This window comes from Chiloscyllium plagiosum, chromosome 3, assembly GCF_004010195.1.
Source record: "Chiloscyllium plagiosum isolate BGI_BamShark_2017 chromosome 3, ASM401019v2, whole genome shotgun sequence".
In the NCBI taxonomy this organism is placed as follows: Eukaryota; Metazoa; Chordata; class Chondrichthyes; order Orectolobiformes; family Hemiscylliidae; genus Chiloscyllium; species Chiloscyllium plagiosum.
The window spans coordinates 124,854,966-124,873,727 of record NC_057712.1 but is presented as its reverse complement, the minus strand read 5'-3'; positions in this window follow the sequence as shown (position 1 = coordinate 124,873,727).

The window sequence follows — 18,762 nt, the reverse complement described above, 5'->3', positions numbered from 1 at the left end:
GGCCCTATTCTCTCCCTAGTTACACTTTTGTCCTTAATGTATTTGTAAAAACCCTTTGCATTCTCCTTAACTCTATTTGCCAAAGCTATTTCATGTCCCCTTTTTGCCTTCCTGATTTCCCTCTTCAGTATACTCCTACTGCCTTTATTCACTCGACCTATCCTGTCTATACCTTACATATGCTTCCTTCTTTTTCTTAACCAAACTCTCAATTTCTTTAGTCATCCAGCATTCCCTATACCTTCCAGCCTTTCCTTTCACCCTAACAGGAATATACTTTCTCTGGATTCTCGTTATCCCATTTCTGAAGGCTTCCCATTTTCCAGCCGTTACTGTCAAAATTGGTTTTTCTCCAATTTAGAACTTCAACTTTTAGATCTGGTCTATCCTTTTCCATCACTATTTAAAATCTAATAGAATTTTGGTCGCTGGCCCCAAAGTGCTCCCCCACTGACACCTCAGTCACCTGCCCTGCCTTATTTCCCAAGACTAGGTCAAGTCACGTGCTTGCGGCAACTAGGTCCCCATAGCATGGTTGCAGTCTGGAAGCCTCTGGGTTTTGAGCCCCATTGCTTCCCACACATCTGCCTACAGCTCCTGCGCCTTCTTGCATAGACAGCACCACAGGACTTCTCCTTCCAGGGTCTAAAAGTACCTGTGGGCCTCAGATGATTCTTCCTCAGCCAGCTAGGGTGTTTCTGCAGTGAGCCCTTCCCCAGACTGTGCTCCCAAACTTTCCAAGCTTGACAGGGGTGCGGCAGCCTTCCTGAGATCTACTCTGAGGCCTCAATACTCATTTCCTCAGAGGTCCCTGGGGGAGCAGGCCATTTCTTCATCAAGAGCTTGGTCATTCCTGCTGGTAGCTGTGAGAGTGGAGAGATGTTGGAGTACAGTGGAATGAAGCGTGGTGTTTACTCGGTCAGGCAGGGACCCAGCAGCTCTGGGCCTTTACACTCACTGAGGCTGAAGAGGGTAATGTCGACCAGCCTCCATCAGTATGGACTGTATTCTTCTGAAAGAAGAGGAAGGGAGGAATAGGGTAGATGAGAGAGTGGGCGGCATTCTCTTTGTGCTGGTGCAAGTAGTGGGAAAGGTGTTGAAATGCTCAGAGACAGGTGCACAGGCAGTGCAGAGGCAGGGTTCATGCTGCGGGAGGTCACAGGGCTGAGCAGAAGTGAGAGAGAGAGAAGATGTTGCGTGCCATAACAGGGCAGGAGCCTAGGTGGCAGTTTTCGGGGGGGTGGAGGTGAGAGCAGGGATGGAGTGAGTGTGAGGAAGCAGAGAGAAGATGGTGGCACTGAAGCTGGTGCAGCAGAGAAGCTCATGTGGCCCTGCTGGCACTCCCTTGGCATCGACGCCAGTGGCAACCAGACCAGGCTGCTAGGTTTTTTGGGAGTCTCCTCTTCAGTTCTCCAAGAACAGGACACTTCTCCTCTACACCACCAGGAGCCGCAGATCCCATTCAGAGAATCTCAGTGTCACCTATTCCTTCTCTGACTGAGCGTCCATCACTGACACAGAAATGTTCAGCATTCAAAGTTTGGGAGATGATTTGTAGCTCGGGTGCTCGTTGTTGTGGTTCTGTTCGCCGAGCTGGAAATTTTTGTTGCAAACGTTTCGTCCCCTGTCTAGGTGACATCCTCAGTGCTTGGGAGCCTCCTGTGAAGCGCTTCTGTGGTGTTTCCTCCGGCATTTATAGTGGCCTGTCCCTGCTGCTTCCGGTTGTCAGTTTCAGCTGTCCGCTGTAGTGGCCGGTATATTGGGTCCAGGTCGATGTGTTTGTTGATGTTTGTGGATGAGTGCCATGCTTCTAGGAATTCCCTGGCTGTTCTGTGTTTGGCTTGTCCTATAATGGTATAGCTGTCTTCCTGTTTGTCCTATATAGGGTTTTGTGCAGTCCTTGCATGGGATTTTGTACACTGCATTAGTTTTGCTCATGATGGGTATCGGGTCCTTCGTTCTGGTGAGTTGTTGTCTGAGGGTGGCTGTTGGTTTGTGTGCTGTTATAAGTCCTAGTGGAAGCGGCAGGGACAGGCCACTATAAATGCCGGAGGAAACACCACAGAAGCGCTTCACAGGAGGCTCCCAAGCACTGAGGATGTCATCTAGACAGGAGACGAAACGTTTGCAACAAAAATTTCCAGCTCGGTGAACAGAACTACAACAGGTTCAACATGTCGGTGGTCATCCTGATGCACAGCAGCCTCGTAATATGCCGCAACGCTGAGGATACTGGTGCTTAGGCAGGTACCTTTGGCTCATCAAGTCTCCACCAAAGAGCATCCCACTCAGTCTCACCATCCCAACCCCACATTTCCCTTGACCGGTAGTATGTTGTTTTGGGATAGTGCACAAGCAAAAATGCTCGCTGGGCCTCCCAGTAAAATAAAATCTCCAAAACAAAACTCAGATGAACCAAAACCTTGCAAAGAAAACGTAAAACTGAACCCTGAAAATTGCCTTAAGGGTGGTGTCGTGGCTCAGTGGTTAGTGCTGTTGTCTCACAGTACCAGTGACCTGGGTTCGATTCCACCCTTGGGCAAACCTGTGTGGAGTTTACACATTTTCCCCATGTCTGCATGGGTTCCTCTCACAGTCCAAAGGTGGTTTCGCCATGGGAAATGTAGGGTTGGGATGGTGGGTCTGAGTGGAAAGCTCTTTGATGGAGACTTGATGAGCCAAGTTTCCTCTATCTGCATTGTAGGGCCTCGATGAAAAGCCAACCTAGCATCCAAGCCAACTGCAACTGTAGTAATTATCACTGCCAGATCCCTCAGATCCCTCAGATCACTCAGATCCCTATCCTACAGTCATGTTTTTTGCAAAAACAATTCATGTTAAGGTAAAACACAAAAAGAAAAATAACACAACGTCAGAATTGAACATGATGGGAAGAACTATACAGATATCTGAGTGACTATAGCACAATTTGTGGCAAAAATCAAACAAGAAGCCTGAAGAGCCCGAACTCAACATCAGGAGCATCTCCCTCCATATTCTGAGTGTCGGAATGAGGTGGTTGCTCGGCTGAGGCGAATTGTTGGTTTGGGGATTAGGTCTTATTAATTTTATTAGCACAACTCGCTTAGTAACCAGCTGCTAACCTTACCAAATGCACCTAACCAGGTTGGTATCAAGAAATCTCGGTAATGAAGCCATCGGGTGTATCTCAGGCAAGGACGGCAAGTTCTGGTGTCATGACTTTTCAGTGATTGTGCAATTGAAGGGCAGGGAAAATCCCTCAACTTGGGGCATTTGACAAAATGAATTTTATAAATATTCAATGTAATTATAAAACACATACTTTTGGGAGAGATTGATTTGGTTTTCACTTTATGTGATAACAACTTTGAACCCTTGTGTAGACCTTTACCTCCACCTCCATCCACCTACTGCACTCTCAGCTTTGTTCTCCCCAGCCCCACCCCCCTTCCACTCATCTCTCCACGCCCGTGGCTCCCAGCCTCATTCCTGATGAAGGGCTTTTGCCCGAAACATTGATTTCCCTGCTTGTCAGATGCTGCCTGACCTGCTGTGCTTTTCCAGCACCACTCTAATCTACAGCATCTGCAGTACCCACTTCTGCTTTGTGTAGAGTACTCTCACAAATTTGATGAGCGGAGTATATTTTAGGGGAGAAAACAGAGTGAAATGGGAAGCTTTAATCTGAGAAGGAGAAGCTAGAAGGGATGACCTCATAGAGGTCTTTAAAATTTTGCAAGGTCTTGATTGGACAGGCAGAAAGAGATTGTTTCCATTTGTGGGCAAGAGCAAAACAAGAGTTCATCAGTAAACATCTGCACTGGAGGGTTTTGAGATTTTGAAGGTGCATTTAGATGAAATGCTTGATAAATGCTACAGATAAATCTAAAATGGGAAACCATTTAGACATAAGTTGGCAAATGGAATAGAAGGCTTCTCTGATATATATATATATATATGTGTGTGTGTGAGAGGAGACTTGAGGGATAACTAGACTGGTTGGTTTGTATTGGGCATAATGGATTTTCTATGCATTTTCTCTCCCAAATTCACAGCGATGTTTCAATGAGGGCACCAACTCAACTCTGAGGAGACCCTCAGTCTTTGAAGCTCACTTTGGTATCACGCAGATTGATGAGCTGTCGACTGAAGGAACCAATCGAGTTTTAAGAAAAGCAAGAAAGTTACTTCCTTTTCAAGTTGTAAACAAGGCTGTTAAATTGTATTTACTTGAATCTCCATTATTCATCGTCACATTCCACAGTCAAGATTTGGAGGTGACGGTGTTGGACTGGGGTGTACAAAGTTAAAAATTACACAACACCAGGTTATAATCCAACAGGTTTATTTTGGAAGCACTAGCTTTTGGAGCGATGCTGCTTCATCAGATGGTTGTCACAAATAAACCTGTTGGATTATAACATGGTGTTGTGTGAGTTTTAACATTCCACAGTGACATTTTCCCAGCCCTGTGGAAGAACAACTATTATGATATTTTTGATTATATTCATCCCTTTAATTTTCAATCTTAATCAGATATTTATTCAACTTTTTTTTTGAAAGATGAATAGAATTAAGCTCTGTTTTCCTACAGCTGGCCCCCTCTGGTTACTATGATTCCTGTGAAATGCACCAGACAATTCGATTAGACTACATGTGAACATGATGTACTCTATCTTACAAGGATTCCATTCATACTTTGCGCAAACATCCCAAGTTGTTACTTTATGAATATTTCTTTATTAGACCAGGCAGTGCTTCGTCAAACTGTCTCCTAAAGCAAGACTCAGTTGTAATTGGGGTGGGGGAATGGAAGATTTCCAAAATGATCTGTCCCATTCCTTACAAACAGTCCTTATTCTGAGTAACTAAGAACCCTACAGCTGGTTGCTCCTGTGTTTGATGTTCTCATCCCTAATCACTCATGATTTGCCTAGGTTAGTGTCAACATCAAACTTTGATATGTGCCCTTTATTCCATCACGTGTATTGTTTGTCAATGTAATAAAAAGCTATAGCCCCAATTCAGATCACTGAGGATACCACTCGTCACATCTGCAAACTACGTATCCTCTCTCTGTAATCCCTAATCTGTCTCCTACCTCATAATCAATTTCTCATCCACACCGCCAGATTTCCAATTTCCTGTGTTCTGATACTAATTTATCAATCCTTTATATGGAACCTTATCGCATGCCTTCTTGCAAATGCATATAAATAATATTCATAGACGCGCCCTAATTTGCTGTTTACCTCCTGAAATAATTAATTTGGATCATTTGACATGATCGTCCTTTATGAATCTATCTGCTCAGTTCATGTTTGCCCAAGTGCTCAAACACTCTTCCCTAATAACAAACAGCAGTGAGGTCCACACAAATCTCCTCATGTTGGAGAATGGTGTTTAGAGCATCAACAATTTAATCACCAACTTCGTGCAATATCCTAGTGTAGAAACCATCCGATCCTGGAGATTTGCTTATCTTTGATTTCATAATTTCCTCCACTCATATTTCTTTACTTAGTTTTGTTTCTAATCTCTGGCACTCTATCCTCATCCTCTCCCTGAAGATGGATATAAAGTACATAGAGAGGCTGACAGTTTGAGATTTCCAGTCACAGTATCACCAAGGTCATTCATTAAGAGCCCGCACTGTGTTTCCTCTAGCCAAGAGCAGATCTAGAAATGTCAAGGAATCCAATAGGGAATTCAGAAGGAAGTTCACCCCACAAATGGTGGTAAGAATGAAACACCTGCTACCCCCCCACAGGAACTAGTTGAAGCAATCCGTGTGGATGAGTTGATGGGAAACTAAGCACATATACATGGAAGATGCAAGTAATGAAAGTTGAGTGGAGGAATGACACTAGCATTTACTATTTGACCTTGATGGCCACTTTCTGTGCTTATATCCAATGTAATTCTATGTAACATTTCACTTTCTCTCTCTTTTAAAATCCATATTGAAAACTTTTGTTCTGTCTTGATATTCTTGAGAAACTTTCTCTCATCCTCTCTTCTTCTAATTCTAATCACTGTCCATCTGCCTTTGAGGCTTCCTATTTCACTCCCAGTCTGCGGGATCACTACTTGTCTGCGTATCTGCTTTTTCTTTTAGTTTTGAACTGCCTCTCATTTGACTTGCTGAACAAAGTTGTTTCTAGACAGGAATGAATCCATCTCATCATTTTGTGCTTGTCCTCATTAATAAAAGTAAAATACTGCAAAATCTGAAATAAAAACTGGAGACATAAAGCAGGGCTCCCTGCATCTATGGAGAGAGAAACAGAATTAATATTTCAAGTCTGATATGATTTGTCTTCAGTTAAGTAACTAATAGCCAGTTCTGAAAAAGTCATACTGGATCTGAAATATTAACTCTGTTTCTCTCTCCACAGATGCTGCCAGACCTGCAGAGTTATACCAGTATTTTCTGTGTTTTTTTAAATTATAGGTGGAGCTTTTTTCCTGTTAAAGACATGCATGGACTTTATGTCACACTAAATAATTGATTGTACACCTCCCTTCCCCCCTCAGCCCACACACAAGACCAGCTATTGTGTGGTATTATTTAGTTGCCCAGTCTAATGGAGTCAGTTTTTGCCTTATCCCTCCAAAGTCAGCCTTACCTAAATTTATTTTGATCAATTTTGCTAAATATTCTGATAATGTTAGATTATTGACTAAATCAAGTTCATTGCTCAACACTAAGATCTCCTATGGGGCCTGGATTACCAGGTATATAGTGTTAGATTGACAGTGTCAAGATAAGAGATGAGATTACTACGTGTTGCAAATTCATTCTGATGCAACTTTAGCAATGTAATTGGGAATATTGTAGCAAATTATCAACATTCCCAAATAGGCTGTTTGTTCGTTCAGAGGTCATTGTTTCAAGACTGTAGATCATTAATGGATGACTAACGCAGCAGACTGCAGCACACAAGGTACAAAGTCAACTTACCTTAGATCACTGGAGCTGAAAGAGAACTTTGTTTGCAAGTGAACACGCTCATTCTTATCAGAATGCAAATTGCTATGGATACAGTGAGAACAAACCCACACTTGAGTGACACTCTGTCTCTTAAAGAGGCAGCTTCACTCTCAGCGCCCTTTAATAAAGTGGTCAATGCAAAGTGGTCAGGCACCCCCCTTTCAGGTGATGAAGTGCATGATCCTGTCCTGTTTACGTGCTGAAATATACGGGGTGTGCATAGTGGAGAAAACACCGAATGGACCCAGTACCCAGAACCTCTTTCTGCCAGATGCTTGCAAGTAGGAATCCTAATACTGTTGATCCTGAAATTGTGGAACATTAAGGCACAGATGGTGGTCTATTGTGATAATGGTGTGTATGGGCTCAGCACATGGTAAATGGAGACAGCAGAGAGAGATACATTAAACATACATTTCCTGATTATTTCTGCTCATGTTTTGGTTCACTTTATTATATTTAAAGAAACAGTCAAGTTGCTTTAATAATATGAGAGCTGCTCTTTTTCTGTTCCTTCAGGCATTCTCTCCACTTGAATAACAAAAGTATAAAAGGAGATCCAGATTGTAATGCCTACTGTATAGTTGGTACCATGAGAGAGACCTCAAATGTTCAATTACAAATTCGTTGAAATGGGCAGTCATTTCATTGAAGTCGCTGGTGACTCAATCAGGTATAGCTAACTGGCCTTATCCAACAGAACAAAGCTAAATGGATTCTGGGAATTCCAATGCCACTTCTATGTGAAAAGTGAAACCAATATTATAAAGTGATGGTATTAAGAAGGAAACAAATTCAGTGATGTTACCTGAAACATTTGGGGCTCCGCACATCCATATGTTGGGTATGTATTTGACCATTAACACCAAGCAGGTTCACAGTGCATCAGCAGCCATTGTTATTGGTCAGTTATTGTTCCCATTGATGTTAACGAGACAAGAATCAGAGGTCATATATAACAGAACTGCTTCTTCGCTGTGTGCACAGCATGGACCATTTTCATGACCGTGACCTCATTGAAGAAACTCATGCAGGAAAGTGTGCAAAGGTTAAGGAACAGGTTACCAGGCCAGAACATTGATATATTACTGGATTAAATACTCTCAGAGAAAGAAAACAATGAGAGATTTGATGAGAAAACAGTTGAGGATCTGCTTTAATACTTCATGGAATGTGGTGCCAATATTTATTATCCATCCATAATTGGGCTTAAGAAAGTGATGATTAGAGTCGTGCTGGAAAAGCACAGCAGGTCTGGCAGCATCCAAAGAGTAGGAAAATCGACATTTCGGGCAGACGCCCTTCATCAGGAATGGCTCCTGCCCAAAATGTCAACTTTCCTGCTCCGCGGATGTTGCCAGATCGGCTGTGCTTTTCCAGCATCACTCTAATCTTGACTCTGATCTCCAGCATCTGCAGTCCTCACTTTCGCCTTAGGAAGGTGATGGTTAATTAACCTCTTGAGCTGCTACTCCTGGAGAAAATGTACACTGCATTTAGGAAGGGAGTTCCATAATTTTAATCCAATGAAAGTTCAGAATCAGCAATGAAGTTTCACATCAGGATTGTGGGGATTTGGTGGGGAACTTATTTGGGTGATGTTCCTATGCATCTGCTGACCACTAGAGGTCATGGGTCTGGAAGCTGCTGTTGAAGGAATCATGGTGAGTTGCTGAAGTAAATCTTGCAGCAAGTATACACTCTATGTCAATGGTAGAGTGAGTGAATATTGATGGTGGCAAATTGGATGTTGGCTTGTCGTGCTTAATGTTATGTTTCTCAAGTGTTGTTGAAGCTGCACTCATCCATGATAGTGGAGAAAATTTCATCACATTCTTGACTCTGCCTTATAGATGGTGTACAGTGTTTGAGGAGTCAGAATCCCGATAGTCCAGTTCTGTTATTGGTTAAAGGCCACCCTCAGGATGTTAATAGCTGAGGATTCAGTGATGGGCAATGCCATTGGATATCAAGGGGATATTTCTTTTCTTGCTCCCAATGAGATGTGCCTCATAATTTCTTAATTCTTAATAACGTCCAGGAATTTTTGCATGGATGCAAAATTCAGTGCGATGGCTATCATCCGGAAACATCTGTGGGATTTTTCTGTCATGAGTACCCTTTGTAAACCTCCAAAAATCTCTTGGTGTGATGGCTATTTATGACCAATCAATGACCATTTCGCAGACCCTTCAGTTAAGAAACAAATCTTGCCTATGTAAAATAAAGTCCCATTGAGTAGGAGATGTTCATCCAATTGCTGTACCAGTATCTTACTGCCTCAAACGTCATTCCCTTTAATCATTTTGTGGCACACATCATTTAAGTGCATGGACAATTTAAATTCTTCTGCTTGACCATGTGCCACTGGCAATTTAAAGCGGCCGATTTGTAGTCACCCAGTGTCCCCCAAGCTAGCTACACTATAACCACTCTCCCTTCCTTCACTATCATAGTCTGTCAGCAGGCTCCAAGCAACATTTTGATAATTTTCTTCCATACACGGAAAGAAACATTTGCAATTGTGTAATAGCCTTTACAAACAGAGGACCCCTAATGTATTTAACAGAACCGATTTTGGGATGTCAATTGAAGGCTAAGTATTAACCAAGGCTCTAGGGAGATTTCCATTGATCTTCAAAATGGTTTCAGAATATTTTATGGGTCTGAGGGGGCCTCAGTGTAATGTCTGAATGTATACCCCTTTGACAGTGTAACCTTCCCCCAGTGCCATATTGGAACGTTCGCCTATGTGCTTAAATTACAACCTTTTGACTCAAAGACAGGCCATTGTAATAAAAATTTTGATAATAAAGCATTGTGATCCTAACAGTACAAAATGTTCTTCCCAGGATGCTGATTACAGTGCATTTGTGAAGTGAAAATGCATTCTTCCAACTGTTTCTCTTGTATCCACTTCATGACCAACCAAGGGGAAAAAAAATGAGTGTGAAATATTTCCTTCATTCTTGACTTGTTTTGAGCTTAGCTTCTGAAACCAGGTTCTAATCACGATTGTGTGGGTCATTCAGAGAACACCACTAACATCAGTGGAATTAAGCCTGTTGTACACCATAGCACTGTTACAGATATAAGGCTATGAAATAAATAAAACATAGACACAATAGGTAGTTTTCAAGAACTTCTGAAAAACAATGGGCCAGTTTTAAAACTTTTAAAATTGTTTGAGCATAAGGGTGACACTGGCAGGGTCAGGGTTATGTTTGGTTCCCTTCAGTAGATGCCGAAATTAAGCAGCGGTTTTTTTCCTGCTGCCAGTCCATTTCGAAAGCCCCTAGTGTGTAATATTTCCAAGAAGCTCCTCTAACTACCCAAGGGTAACGAAGGAAGAATTTTCCAGTCCCCTAGGAGGTGGGAAAACTGGTCGTGGGGAGGGTAAACTTATTGGGATGAGAAAGTTTGCCTGCTGAGTAGTGGTGGGGAAGGGCAGATCATATTGAAATGTCCAGAGCGCCCTCGAGTTTCCATCACATGCAGTGAGCCAAGCAGCGGGGACATGGGATTGGCTGCTGGAATGGTTTCCCACCATTGCACCAGTCTACATGAAGATGAATGACAATAAGTCATAGGAGCAGGAGTAGGCCATTCAGCCCATCTGCTCTACCATTCACTGAGATCGTGGCTGATCTGATATTCCTCAACTCCATTTTCTTTTCCCCATACCCCTTGCTTCCCTTACTGATTAAAATCCTGTCTCTCTCAGCCTTAAATACATGAAATGACCCACCGTCTGTGGTAAGGAATTCCACTGATTCTCTACCCTCTGAGAGAAGAAATTCTTCCTCATCTCTGTGTTAAATTTATGAACCCTTACTCTGAGATGATGCCTTCCGGTCCTAAACTCTCCTACAAGAGGACACAACCTTTCCACATCTGTCCTGTCAAGTGAAGCCTCAAGGAATTTTGTATGCTCCAAGACGGTCATTTCTCATTCTGCTAAACTTCAAAGAGTAGAGACCAACCTACCAATTCAGCTCAGGTTGTTTTCCTTGGAGCAGAGAAAGCTGAGGGATGCTCTGATATAGATATATAAGATTATGAGAGCAAAGACAGGGTGAATAGAGAGCAGCTATTCCCATTAATTGAAGGGTCAACAACAAAGGAGGCACAATGTTAAGGTGAAAGGCAGGAGGTTAGAGGGAATTTGAGGAAAGTCTCTTCATTGAGTGGATGGTGGGACTGGAATGAATTGCCTGGGAGGGCAGTAGAGGTGGGTAACCTCACAATCGTTAAAAAGTACAAAGTTGGGCTCATGACATATCTTAGCATTCAAAGCAATGGTCCAAATCTTGAAAGTGGGGCTAGGGTAGATAGGTCAGCACAGACTTGATAGGCCAAAGGGCATCTTCTGCACTCTATGACCCTACTTAGCTCTCTTCATAAGACATTCTATCTATATTCAGGAGCAGCCTGGAACCTTCTCTGTACTGCCTGTAATGCCAATGTAACTATCCTTTGCTAAATTTTCACAATATTTCACGAATAGTCTGACTAATGCCTTGTATCATTTTAGTAAGACTACCCTATATTACACTTAATTCCCTTGAAATATAGGGCAACAATCGATTTGTCTTCTCTAATACCTGACTAGTGCTAGGTTCATGTTGTTTATTGCATGGGCACCCAAAATCTCTCTCTGCTGCTGCTTTCTGCAGTTTTTCTCAATGTAAATAATATTCAGTTCCTTCTGTTTTCCTGCCAAAGAGCATAACTTCACGTTTTCCTAACATTAAATTCCATCCACCCATCTTGTCTATAGTATATTCACTTTCCTCATTGAAGTCATTAATATATATTATAAATAATTGTGGCGCCAGTTCTGATCCCTGTGGCACTCCGCTAGTTATAGTTTACCATCCTGAAAATGGGCGCCTTATTCCAATTCTGTCTTCTATTAGTTAGTCAAAATTATATCCGTGAAAATATACTACCTCCTGTACCATGGGGTCTTACATTGTTATGTTTGGTACATCATCAAGTGCCATGAAAATCCAAATACATTACATCCACTGCTTCCCCTTCATCCTGCTTTTTACTTCCTCAAACAACTTCACCAACTTTTCAGGGATCATTTCCACTCTGTAAAACCATAGTGACTCTGCTTGATCACACCACATATTTCTAAATGTTCTACTATTGCATCCTTTGCAGTAGACTCAAACACTTTCCCAGCAACAGATGTTAAGTTAACTAGCCTTTATCTCTCTCCCTTTTTGAATAAGGGTGTTACATCGATAGGTTAAACCACCACCATTACCACTCTCTAATGAGAGCACGGTCCGATGGTGCTCAAGGGCTATGGTGACTTTACCTTATTACTACAATACCATCATCTCCCTCTTACTACCATTTCAGTACATCTTATCTGCACCAACTCCAAGGCCTTTTCCTCCATACTCCTTCCCCTGAAAGCTGTCAGCCATGCTACTGTGTGGTTCCATTTATCCCCATAATCAACCTGCTTAGAGATGTTACTACACACTTCTGGGACTTGAATCTGGGCCTCTCAGTCCAGGGGTAAGGACACTACCACTGTTACCAAAAGGGTTCTATAGTCCTTTCTTTAATTTAACCTATTTTTCCAATCAACGTGTTCCAGAGATGTTATCTGGAGCAGGTGGGACTTGAACTTCCCGGTCCAGGGGTACGCATATTATCATGACACCACAAGTTGACCTGACAATGTGGTTCCTTAATTTCCAGATTGATGTTGATCACGTACAAGCTCTTTATTGCTATTCTGGCCTGATGAGCAAAGCGTCGTGAGTGTGGTGCTGGAAAAGCACAGCAGGTCGGGCAGCATCAATACTTCGAGCATTAGCCCTTCATCAGCATCTGCAGTCCTCACTTTCTCCTAATGAGCAAAGAACCTTCCCGATTAAGATCACTGGGTGTTAAAGGATACTCCCCATATGCACAAAAGCAATGCTCTGAAGATAATTATCATCAAAACAGGCATTTTAGGAACAAACTGAAACTTCTGGAGAAACCCAGCAAGTCTGGCAGCATCTATGGAGTGAAAGCAAAGAACAGGTCTGAAGAAGGGTCTCGAAATGTTAACTCTGTTTCTTTCTCCACTGATGCAGCATAAATGCTGAGATTCTCTAGCATTTTCCACTTTTGTTTGTTTCATATCTCCAGCATCTGCAGTTCTCTGTTTTATTCCAGGTGTTATGCACAAAATTTGTCATCAGCTCATTGTCTTCATTACCGACTCATTCTCACATTACGGATGACTTTGTATGTGCAGTATCGGTAACAAATAGATTGATGTATTTATTTGAAATTAAATTACTGCTGGGTGTAAGTTTGCTCGCTGAGCTGGAAGGTTTGTTTTCAGACGTTTTGTCACCATATTAGGTAACATCATCAGTGAGCCTCCAAGTGAAGCACTGGTGTTATGGTACACTTTCTATTTATATGTTTAGGTTTCCTTGGGTTGGTGACATCATTTCCTGTGGTGATGTCATTTTCTGTTCTTTTTCTCAGAGGGTGGTAAATGGAATCCAAATCGATGTGTTTGTTGATAGAGTTCTGGTTGGAATGCCATGCTTCGAGGAATTCTTGTATGTGTCTCTGTTTGGCTTGTCCTAGGATGAATGTTTTGTCCCAGTCAAAGTGGTGTCCTTCCTCATCTGTATGTAAGGATACTAGTGAGAGTGGGTCATGTCTTTTTTGTGGCTAGTTGATGTTCATGTATCCTGGTGGCTAGTTTTCTGCCAGTCTGTCCAATGTAGTGTTTGTTACAGTCCTTGCAAGTATCCTTGTAAATTACATTAGTTTTGCTTGTTGTCTGTATAGAGTCTTTCAAGTTTATTAGCTGCTGTTTTAGTGTGTTGGTGGATTTGTGGGCTCCCGTGATGCCAAGAGGTCTGAGTAGTCTGGCAGTCATTTCCGAGGTGTCTTTGATGTAGGGGAGAGTGGCTAGGGTTTCTGGGCACGTTTTGTCTACTTATTTGGGTTTGTTGCTGAGAAAGCGTTGGACTATGTTCATTGGGTACCGCTCTTTTTGAATACGCTGAGTAGATGATTTGCCTCTGATCTGTGTAATTCCCCTGTGCTGCAGTGTGTGATGGCTCATTAAAATAATGTTCTAATGCAGCCTCATTTGTGGGTGTTGGGATGATTGCTTCTGTAGTTCAATACTTGGTCGGTATGTGCTATTTTACTTTAGATGCTGGTTTGAAGTTCCCCATTGGCCGTTCACTTTACTGTGACAACACATTCATCCTAGGAGAAGCCAAATAGAGATCTGCATGAGAATTCCAAGAAACATGGCATTCCAACCAGAACTCTATCAACACATTGACTTGGGCCCCATTTAACACCCTCTGAGTAAAAGATCAGGAAATGACATCACCACTGGAAATGACATTGCCAACCCAAGGAAACCTAAACACATAAATAGAAAGCGGGTCACTAACACCAGTGCTTCACCGGAGGCTCACTGATGATGTTACCTAGTATGGTGATGAAACGTCTGAAAGCGAACCTTCCAGCTCAATGAGCAAACTTACACCTGAAACTCAGCCCAAGCTACAAGTCTTCTCAAAATTAATTAAATTACTACATTTTTAACAACCACTTATTATTTTATTGTTTTAATTGCAGAAGAATCCCAAACAGACCCATCATTGCTCTATTGCCAGCTTTGTCCATTGCATTTGTGACAGATCATGAGTCTGCCTCGTTTTGAGTCCTATCTTCAAATGAATTTTTTTCCACATGGTGGATTGCCATGGGAGAATCATTATATTTGAAGTTCAGTAAAAACTCTTTGGGCTTGATATTGAAGTGTAAAAAGGAAGCTTATGTCAGATATTGAGCAACAAATACTGAGGAAACCTAGGTCAATGCAGAAAACTCACAGGTGAATTAAAAAGGTAGCTTAGAAACCAAAGAGAGGACTAAATAATGGCAAGAAAAATCAAATCAAACAAAAATATATTCTCTAAATACATAAAGAGCAAGAGGATAACTTTAAAAAAAATCTTCTGCCTCTTGACTTTTGATAAATATTTGCCAGTTTTATTCACAAAAGAAGATAACTGTAGCTCAGGAAAAATTGTATGAAAATTTGGCAAATAACTTAATCCTAGCCGATAGTACCTCTGGACAAAATAGACCTCAGAATGAAACCCGGCTTGATAGATCACATTTTTGTTTTGTCAATTACTGTGGTGGTTAGCAACTTAACCATATTCACAAAAGTTTGCAGATAACTTTTTTTAAACAACTTAAGTTCATCATACGAAACAAGAAAAATAATTCCAGATGCACATAGTAAAGTTAGGAAGTACTTGACATGAACATCGAGAAAAAATTTCCACCTGTTTTCCAATAGCATCTGTTACAGAGGCACAATCATGGAATAAGTAACACTTCTTAAATCTCCATCTAACTGACATATTCCATTTTCTTCCCCTTGAACTGTTGAAGCTGTGTTGTTTTATTTTTACAACTCCTTTCTGAGTCTGCTGGTATGAACCTTTCACAACTCTGATGGCCTAAACATTTTACCATTCCAACAACTTGAAGGCTTCTATCTGAACTCCCCAGACTTGGAAGTCCCATTGAAAAGAAACCATTTTGGCTGAGGTGACTGAATCCCCTGAACTGATGGAAAGCTTGATTCTTGGAGAAAAATAAAGCCTCTTTCTGAACTCAACTCCTGATTCTTCTGAACTAAACTTTGAGCTTTCTGTTTTGAAGTCAAAACTTCTTTATTGTAACTAATTGCTGCATTGTGCTACCTCTGCCTAAACCCAAAAAGGTAAACATTCCATCCATCAACACCACAGGAATTCTCCTTGGCAGTACAAATTATGTATTTCGATTATTGTTTCAAATTAACATTCTGACCTTTCTGGGAAAAAATGCTCACAGGATTAATCTATATCTATCTACCTATATTTTGAAATCTAAACCCCCAAAATGTAATATAATTCACCTTTCATCACAATAAAGATACAGGAATAGGGTTCAATGTAGTCCATTGAGTCTAATATTCCATTCCATTATTTCATAGTTGATCTGCAACCTAGTTACATTTTCCTATAAATCCAAAGGAGAACCAAGAAATTTTTAATGACTGAAACATTTGTTATGAATGACAGTGCCCATGAACTAAACAAAATTGGCACAAATTAAAAACCTTGCAGCTTTTAAATCTTTTACTATCCTATGCAGCATTCCCTTTGTACTTGTGTGTTGGTGTGCGACGGCATGAAGGCCATATTCTCAACGTTGGCTTTTTTGTTATCATCCTTGTAATTAATAGTTAATAAATTGGCACTTTCTTTTGCTCAGGAAGACTTTATTTATTGGCTCCTAATTGCATACTCATCGTGAACTACGTTTTTACTGGAGAGAAATAATGTCATGCAAAATTAATTTAAATCTTTGTTGTCACAAACAGTGTGCTTCAATGAACTAGTAATGTACTTGAGCTGAAAATGTGTTGCTGGAAAAGCGCAGCAGGTCAGGCAGCATCCAGGGAACAGGAGAATCGACGTTTCGGGCATAAGCCCTTCTTCAGGAACCTAGTAATTACTTGGGTTTGCTTCCTGAGCTCTATACTGGCATAATTGAATCAAATGCTGCTTGTGGGATTCCAACCCCCACTTTCTAATGCACTAAAGTATGAACTGGTTCAAACCCTTCACGGTTTCCTGAGCCCGTACTACATTCAGCTATTCAGTTGCTCTAGGACTTCCCTGGGCCCTAATCACATAGAACCCATGTAGCTCAATTGCCTTAACTATTATTTTGGCCCAGGATTCTTTTGAGCCTTTCACAGCTCTTGGGACTTTCTTGAGCCCCCAGTATCGACACAGCCGATAGCAAATGAGAGGATTGGCTTAGGAGGAGAGATTGAGTAGACTGTGACTATACTCATTGGAATTTAGAAGAATATGGATAGAAACATATAAAATTATGAAGGGAATAAATAAGATAGAAGCAGGGAGGTTGTGTCTACAGGTAACACTAGAACTAAGGGGCATAGCCTCAAAATAAGGAGGAGCAGGTTTAGGACTGAGCTGAGGAGGAACTTCTTCACACAAAGGGTTGTGAATCTGTGGAATTTCCCGCCCAGTGAAGCAGTGGAGGCTACACCTTTGAATGTTTTTAAGGTAAAGCTAGATCGATTTTCGAAAAGTGAAATCAAGGATTCTGGGTAATCCAAGATGGAGGACGGGGAAAAAGTTTCTGGCTGTAAGAGCTGCTCCTTTTTTTGAGATACTTTAGGTTTTGGAGGTGATTTCCTCGAATTCTCGGAGCAGCAATTACTGTTTTATATGCTGTTGCATTGTTTTGGAACTTTGGAAAAAAGAAGTCAAAACAACAGCAGTTTTAAAAGGGAGAAGAGCAAACAAAGGAAGCACATGGTGAGGTCAGTGCAGGAGAGAGAGAGAGAAGAGAGAGAGAGAACCTGTACAGTTACTGCCTTTGCTGTTTGAATTAGTATATCGCTAGACATTGGAGTGCATCTGGGAAAATTAACAAACAGTGAAATTCACAACTAATCTTGGAGGAACCAGTTTGGGCGAAGTTCACAGCACAGAATCAGATAAGTTAATTGTTCTGCGGATTATATCTGCCATAAATGTGGATCGGTTGGAGAGTCAGATAGAAGCGATGAGGAATTTGCAACAGCAACAGTATGTGATGGATGGCAGTTATAGGAAGGGGGGCAAGTCTCAGATACAGTCACATAGATGGGTTAACTCCAGGAAAGGTAAGAGAGGTAGGCAGCTAGTGCAGGAGTGGATATACCCATTTCAAACAGGTATGCTGTTTTGGAAAATGTAGCACAAACAGCCAAGTTTCTGGTATTGAGACTGGCTCTAATGCAACGAGGGGTACGTCGGCTTCCAAGAGACCAATTGTGTTAGTGGATTCTCTGGTCCAAGGTACAGACAGATGTTTCTGTGGCAAGCAGAGAAAAAGCAGAATGGTGTGTTGTTTCCCTGGTGCCAGGATCAAGGATGTCTCAGAGACGGTGCAGAATATTCTCACGGGGGAGAGGGGCCAGCAGGAGGTCATTGTCCACATTGGAACCGACGACATAGGAAGGGAAAAGGTTGAGATTCTGAATGGAGATTACAGAGAGTTAGGCAGAAATTTAAAAAGGAGGTCCTCAAGGATAGTGATATCTGGATTACTCCCAGTGTTACGAGCTAATGAGGGCAGGAATAGGAGGATAGAGCAGATGAATGCATGGCTGAGGAGCTGGTGTATGGGAGAAGGACTAACATTTTTGGATCATTGGAATCTCTTTTGGGGTAGAAGTGACCTGTACAAGAAGGATGGATTGCACCTAAATTGGAAGGGGACTAATATACTGGCAGGGAAATTTGCTAGAATCGCTTGGGAGGATTTAAACTAGTAAGGTGGGGTGGGGGAGGTGGGAACCCAGGGAGATAGTGAGGAAAGAGATCAATCTGAGATGGGTACAGCTGAGAACAGAAGTAAGTCAAACAGTCAGGGCAGGCAGGGACAAGGTAGGACTAATAAATTAAACTGCATTTATTTCAATGCAAGGGGCCTAACAGGAAAGGCAAATGAACTCAAGGCATGGTTAGGAACATGGGACTGGGATATCATAGCAATAACAGGAACATGACTGAGGAATGGACAGGACTGGCAGCTTAATGTTCCAGGATACAAATGCTACAGGAAGGATAGAAAGGGAGGCAAGAGAGGAGGGGGAGGGCAATTTTGATAAGGGATAGCATTACAGCTGTGCTAAGGGAGGATATTCC